The sequence below is a fragment of the Rutidosis leptorrhynchoides genome, chromosome 1 (assembly GCF_046630445.1).
Source record: "Rutidosis leptorrhynchoides isolate AG116_Rl617_1_P2 chromosome 1, CSIRO_AGI_Rlap_v1, whole genome shotgun sequence".
Classification (NCBI taxonomy): Eukaryota; Viridiplantae; Streptophyta; class Magnoliopsida; order Asterales; family Asteraceae; genus Rutidosis; species Rutidosis leptorrhynchoides.
This window is the reverse complement of record NC_092333.1, coordinates 573,550,151-573,558,335: the sequence shown is the minus strand read 5'-3', so window position 1 is coordinate 573,558,335 and position 8,185 is coordinate 573,550,151.

The following is an 8,185-nucleotide window of genomic DNA, read 5'->3' as shown; positions in this document are numbered from 1 at the left end:
AAAATTGTTGGTGAATCGTCGGAATCATATAAAAGTTAGGTTTAAATTTAGTCCAAAATTTCCGGGTTGTCATAAACAATCCCAACAACAATCTCAATAACAACAATGGCGTCAACAATCAGAAAACTCCATGCTATAGGTGTGATGGATATCATCCGGATAAATACTGTAAGGTTGTATGTACCAAATGTAAAAGACCGGGTCATGGTGCGACAAAGTGTGAAACTTTTGAACCAACGATTAGAGGAACAAATACCGCCCACATTGTTTGTTTCGGATAGGGGAAGAAGGGCCACTTCAGAACTACGTGCCCAAACCAGGGAAATAATAATGGGCAAAGTCGTGGGAGAGTTTTTAACATTAATGTGGAAGAAGCGCAGGAAGACCCGGAGCTTGTTACGGGTACGTTTCTTATCGATGAAAAACCTGCTTATGTTTTATTTGATTCGGGTGTGGATAGAAGCTATATGAGTAGAGATTTTTGTGCTATATTAAGTGGTCCATTGACACCTATATGAATAATAAATTTTTACTCGAATTAGCAAACGGTAAATTAATCTCAGCAGATAAAATATGTCAGAATCGAGAAATTAAACTAGTTAGCGAAACATTTAAGATTGATTTGATACCAGTAGAGTTAGGGAGTTTTGATATGATAATCGGTATGGACTGGTTGAAAGAAGTGAAAGCAGAGATCGTTTGTTACAAAAATGCAATTCGCATTATACGAGAAAAAGGAAAACCTTTAATGGTGTACGGAGAAAAGAGCAACGCGAAGTTAAATCTTATTAGTAATTTGAAGGAGCAAAAGCTAATAAGAAAAGGTTGCTAAGCTGTTCTAGCACAAGTCGAGAAAGTATAAACCGAAGAAAAGAACATCAATGATGTTCCCGTCGCAAAAGAATTTCCCGATGTATTTCTGAAAGAATTACCGGGACTACCTCCACACCGATCCGTTGAATTTCAAATAGATCTTGTACCAAGAGCTGCACCAATAGCTCGTGCTCCATACAAACTCGTGCCCAACGAAATGAAGGAACTTCAGAGCCAATTACAAGAACTTTTAGAGCGTGGTTTCATTCGACCAAGCACATCACCGTTGGGAGCTCCTGTTTTATTTGTCAAAAAGAAAGATGGTACATTTAGATTATGTATCGACTATAGAGAGTTGAACAAACTTACCATCAAGAACCGTTATCCACTACCGAGAATCGACGATTTATGTGATCAGCTGCAAGGTTCGTCAGTTTACTCAAAGATTTATTTACGTTCTGGATATCATCAAATGCGGGTGAAGGAGGATGATATTCCAAAAACTGCTTTCAGGACGCGTTACGGTCATTACGAGTTTATGGTTATGCCGTTTGGGTTGGCTAACACACCAGCTATGTTCATGGACCTTATGAACCGAGTGTGTGGACCATACCTGGACAAGTTTGTCATTGTTTTCATTGATAACATACTTATTTACTCAAAGAATGATCAAGAGCACGAAGAACATTTGAGAAAAGTGCTAGATTTGTTGAGGAAAGAAAAACTGTACGCTAAGTTTTCAAAGTGTGCATTTTGGTTGGAAGAAGTTCAATTCATCGGACACATAGTGAACAAAGAAGGTATTCAGGTGGATCCGACAAAGATTGAAACCGTTGAAAAGTGGGAAACCCCGAAAACTCTGAAGCATATACGCCAATTTTTAGGACTGGCTCGTTGCTACACAAGGTTCATCCAAGATTTTTCTAAAATATCAAAACCCTTAACTGCATTAACGCATAATGGGATGAAATTTGAATGGAAGGATGAGCAGGAGAAAGCGTTTCAATTGTTGAAGAAAAAGTTAACTACGGCACCTATATTGTCATTGCCTGAAGAGAATGATGATTTTGTGATATATTGTGATGCCTCAAAGCAAGGCCTCGGCTGTGTATTAATGCAACGAACGAAGGTAATTGCTTATGCATCCAGACAATTGAAGATTCACGAGCAAAATTATACAACTCACGATTTGGAATTGGGCGCTGTTGTTTTTGCATTAAAGACTTGGAGGCACTACTTATATGGGGTCAAAAGTATTATATATACCGACCACAAAAGTCTCCAACATATATTTAATCAGAAACAACTGAACATGAGACAGCGTAGGTGGATTGAACTGTTGAATGATTACGACTTTGAGATTCGTTACCACCCGGGGAAGGCAAATGTGGTAGCTGACGCCTTGAGCAGAAAGGATAGAGAACCTATACGAGTAAAAGCTATGAATATAATTATTCATACTAACCCTACTACTCAAATAAAGGAGGCGCAACAGGGAGTTTTAAAAGAGGGAAATTTGAAGAATGAAATACCCAAAGGATTGGAGAAACATCTTAATATTCGGAAAGACGGAACCTGGTATAGGGCTGAAAGAATTTGGGTACCAAAGTTTGGAGATGTGAGAGAAATGGTACTTAAGGAAGCACATAAAACCAGATACTCAATATATCCCGGAGCGGAAAAGATGTACAAAGATCTCAAGAAGCACTTTTGGTGGCCGGTTATGAAAGCCGATATTGCTAGATATGTGGGAGAATGTTTGACGTGTTCTAAGTTCAAAGCTGAACATCAAAAACCATCAGGTCTACTTCAACAACCTGAAATCCCGGAATGGAAATGGGAAAACATTACCATTGATTTCATTACTAAATTTCCAAGGACTGCAAGTGGTTATGATACTATTTGGGTAATAGTCGACCGTCTCACCAAGTCAGCACACTTTCTGCCAATGAGAGAAGATGATAAAATGGAGAAGTTAGCGAGATTATACTTGAAGGAAGTTGTCTCTAGACATGGAATACCAATTCTATTATCTCTGATAGAGATGGCAAGTTTGTTTCAAGGTTTTGGCAGACATTACAGCAAGCATTGGGAACTCGTCTAGACATGAGTACTGCCTATCATCCACAAACCGATGGGCAGAGCGAAAGGATGATACAGACTCTTGAAGACATGCTACGAGTATGTGTTATTGATTTTTGTAAACAGTTGGGATCGACATCTACCATTAGCAGAATTTTCCTACAACAACAGTTACCACTCGAGTATCGAAATGGCACCGTTCGAAGAACTTTATGGTAGAAAGTGCAGATCTCTAATTTGTTGGAGTGAATTGGGGGATAGACAGATTACGGGTCCAGAGATAATCCAAGAAACTACCGAGAAAATCATTCAAATTCAACAACGGTTGAAAACCGCTCAGAGTCGACAAAAGAGCTACGCGGACCTTAAAAGGAAAGATATAGAATTTGAAATTGGAGAGATGGTCATGCTTAAGGTTTCGCCTTGAAAAGGCGTTGTTCTATTTGGTAAACGGGGGAAACTAAATCCAAGATACATTGGACCATTCAAGATTTTAGATCATGTCGGACCAGTAGCCTACCGACTTGAATTACCTCAACAACTCACCAATGTACATAATACCTTTCACGTCTCGAATCTGAAGAAGTGCTTAGCTAAAGAAGATCTCAATATTCCTTTAGACGAAATTAAAATCAACGAAAAACTACAATTCGTTGAAGAACCCGTCGAGATAATGGATCGTGAGGTTAAAAGGCTCAAGCAAAATAAGATACCGATCGTTAAGGTTCGATGGATTGCTCGTAGGGGACCCGAGTTCACCTAGGAGCATGAAAATAAAATGAAACTGAAATACCCGTACCTATTTCAAGAAGATTCATCAACACCTTCAACAGCTTAAAATTTCGGGACGAAATTTATTTAACGGGTAGGTACTGTAGTGACCCGAACTTTTCCATGTTTATATATATTAAATGAAATTGGTATATTTACATGATTAAATGTTTTGAACATGTTAAGCAATCAAACTTGTTAAGACTTGATTAATTGAAATGAGTTTATTTAGACAATTGACCACCCAAATTGACCGACGATTCACGAACGTTAAAACTTGTAAAAATGACATGATGATATATATATGGATATATATATATACATATATATATATATATATATATATATATATATATATATATATATATATATATATATATATATATATATATATATATATATATATATATATATATATATATATATATATATATATATATATATATATATATATATATATATATATATATATATATATATAACATGAGATTATGTTAAGTAAATATCTCATTAAGTATATTGATAATGAGTTATATACATAAAAATGAGACTATTGATTAAGGAAACTCGAAATGATATATATAACGTTTATCGTTATAACAACGTTTTAATTAAAATAAATACATATGTATTGTATTAAGATATGAACACACTATTTTTAACATGATAAAATGATAATTAATTATATCATTAAGTGTATTAACAATAAACTACACAAGTAAGATGAGACTACTAACTTAAGGACCTCGAAACAATATATATATGTAACGATTATCGTTGTAATAGTATTTAACACATTTATATATGATATTAGATATATTAATAGACCATGTTAACATGTTAACATAACAATTGAACATCTCATTTAAGTATAATAACAATGGATTAATTACATTTAACAAGATCGTTAACTTAAAGGTTTCAAAACAACACTTACATGTAACGACTAACGATGACTTAACGACTCAGTTAAAATGTATATACATGTAATGTTTTTAAGATGTATTCTTACACTTTTGAAAGACTTCAATACACATCTCAAAGTACTTCTACTTATCAAAAATGCTTACAATTACATCCTCATTCATTTTCATCAACAATTCTACTCGTATGCACCCGTATTCGTACTCGTACAATACACAGCTTCTTTATGTACTTACTATTGATATATACACTCCAATGATCAGCTCTTAGAAGCCCTTGTGAGTCACCAAGACATGTGGGAACCATCATTTGGCAACTAGCATGAACGATTACACTAAAAATCAAACTAATGTGACCATATAATCAAATCAAAGTTCACGTGAACTTCCAACATCACAAACACATTTTGATTTTCATTTTCATGCATCAAACAACTCTCTCTCAAGTGTTCTTCCATTATTCTAAGTGTTCTTCATCATCTTCATCAAAATCTAGCTTAATCTAGCTCATAAATCCTTACCTAGATCAACATACAAAACAACAACTCAAGAAAACACCAAGAACACTTTCAAGTTTACTAGCTTACTTCTAATCTTGCAAATCCATTTCAAGTGATCATCCAATCTCAAGAAATCTTTCTTAATTACAGTAAGATATCTTTCTAATTCAAGGTAATACTCATATTCAAACTTTGATTCAATTTCTATAACTATAACAGTCTTATTTCGAGTGGAAATCTTACTTGAATTTGTTTTCGTATCATGATTCTACTTCAAGAACTTTCAAGCCATCCAAGAATCCTTTGAAGCTAGATCAATTTTTGTCACTTCCAGTAGGTTTACATTCTAAACTTAAGGTAGTAATTTTGTTCATAACATCATTCGATTCATATATATATATATATATATATATATATATATATATATATATATATATATATATATATATATATATATATATATATATATATCTTATTCGAAGATTTGAACATGTAATCACTAGAACATAGTTTAGTTAATTCTAAACTTGTTCGCAAACAAAGTTAATCCTTCTAACTTAACTTTTAAAATCAACTAAACACATGTTCTATATCTATATGATATGCTAACTTAATGATTTAAAACCTGAAAACACGATGAACACCGTTAAATCGGGCATACGCCGTCGTAGTAAAACAGCGGGCTGTTTTGGGTTTGATAATTATAAACTATGATAAACTTTGATTTAAAAGTTGTTCTTCTGGAAAAATGATTTTTCTTATTAACATGAAACTATATCCAAATATCATGATTAAACTCAAAGTGGAAGTATGTTTTTCAAAACGGTCATCAAGACCTCGTTCTTTAGACTGAAATGACTACCTATTACAATATTGACTTGTAACCTGTATTTCTGACTATAAACTTATACTTTTTCTGTCTAGTTTCATAAATTTCAGTTCATTATGAAACCATAGCAACTTGAATCACTCAAAACGGATTTAAAACGAAGAAGTTATGGGTAAATCAAAATTGGATAATTTTGCTTGTTGTAGCTATGTGAAATTTGTAACAAATCTATACAAATCATAACTTAACTAACTTATATTGTATTATACATGTATTCTAATATATATTATGTAATCTTGGGATACCATAGACATGTATACAATGTTTTGACATATCATATCGACCCATCTATATATATATTTCGGAACAACCATAGAGACTCTATATGCAGTAATGCTTGAGTTAGCTATAAAGGGTTGAGGTTGATTCCAAAATAATATATATACTTTGAGTTGTGATCTAGCCTGAGACTTGTATACATTGGGTCATAGATTGATTCGAGATAATATATATTGATTTATTTATGTACATCTAACTGTGGATAACTAGTTGTAGATTACTAACGTTGGACTGCTTCTTAACAAACTTAAATCGTTAAAACGTAATAAAAAATGTTGTGAATATATTTCGATCATACTTTGATATATATGTATACATTTGTTATAGGTTCGTGAATCAACCCATGGCCAAGTCTTACTTCCCGACGATGTAAAAATATGTGAAAGTGAGTTATAGTCCCACTTTTAAAATCTATTATTTTTGGGATGAGAATACATGCAGTTTTATAAATGTTTTACAAAATAGACACAAGTGATCAAAATTACATTCTATGTTGAATTATCGAACCGAATATGCCCCTTTTTAGCTTGGTAGCCTAAGAATTGGTATTTATGATAATTGTCACCAATTGACGCGAATCCTAAAGATAGATCTATTTGGCCCAACAAGCCTCATCCGAGTTACGGATGCTTTAGTACTTCGATTTATCATGTCCGATGTGAGTCCCGGAATGATGGGGATATTCTATATGTATCCTGTTAAGGTCGGTTATCAGGTGTTCATCATATGAATGATTTTTATGCAGATTGCATGTTATTGAGAAATGGAAATGAAAATCCTGTGGTCTATTATTACGATTTGATAAATATATATAGGCTAAACCTATAACTCACCAATATTTTTGTTGACGTTTAAAGCATGTTTATTCTCAGGTGATTATTAAGAGCTTCCGCTGTTGCATGCTAATTTATGGACAAGAGTTGGAGTCAGCATGCTTGTATAATATTGTTTAAAAACTGCATTCGAAGACATTTATTGTTGTGTAATATTATTGTAAACCATTATGTAATGGTCGTGTGAAAACGCTATATTTCAGATTATCATTTTTGATAATCGTCGTAATATTTTAAAGGTATGGTTTGTTTTAAAATCGAATGCAGTCTTTGAAAAACGTCTCATATAGAGGTCAAAACCTCGCAACGAAATCAATTAATATGAAACGTTTATAATCAATATAAATGGGACATTTCACTCCGTATTATTTTATAATTATAATATTATGCTAGTGAAATGACCCGTGAAATCACCGGTTTGTTTAAACGAAATAGTTTAATGATATGTTTTAGGTATTAAATGAAGATAAATGCTAAAGTCATTTAGTTTAATGACCCGTGGAACCACAAAGTTCGACTAAGAAACTCGTCAGCTGAACATTTCATCAAACACCTAAAATGCATATTAAACAATCCACATCCAATTATAAGAGATAATATTGATTGTCATTATATTTTAAAAATGTAAATTAAAATATAAATTTAGAATTGGTTTCCTTCTACCTAGCTTTTATACATTCTCGTACTCAATTCAAAATAATTAATTAAAATAATTAATGAAAATAATTCAAAATTATTTAATTTTAATAATTATAATAATTATTAATAAGATTTAATGATAATAATTAATTAATAAGATTTAATAATAATAATTAATTAATAAAATTTAGTTTTAATTCAAAATTATTTAGATTAATGGCATCACCCACCATGCTTAATTTTTTTTTTATTTTTTTAACAAATGAATTAACTAAATAATGACATCATAATTATAAAATTTTAATATTGACTATAGATAGATAGATAATTTGTTGAAAATAAGATTGCACCAAATAAAGGTTTCTTATATACTTTACATATTTGTTTTTGGCCAGATCCAATGTCATACTTTATCTTTTAAAAAAAGTTATTATCCCTACAAATATGTTTTAAATT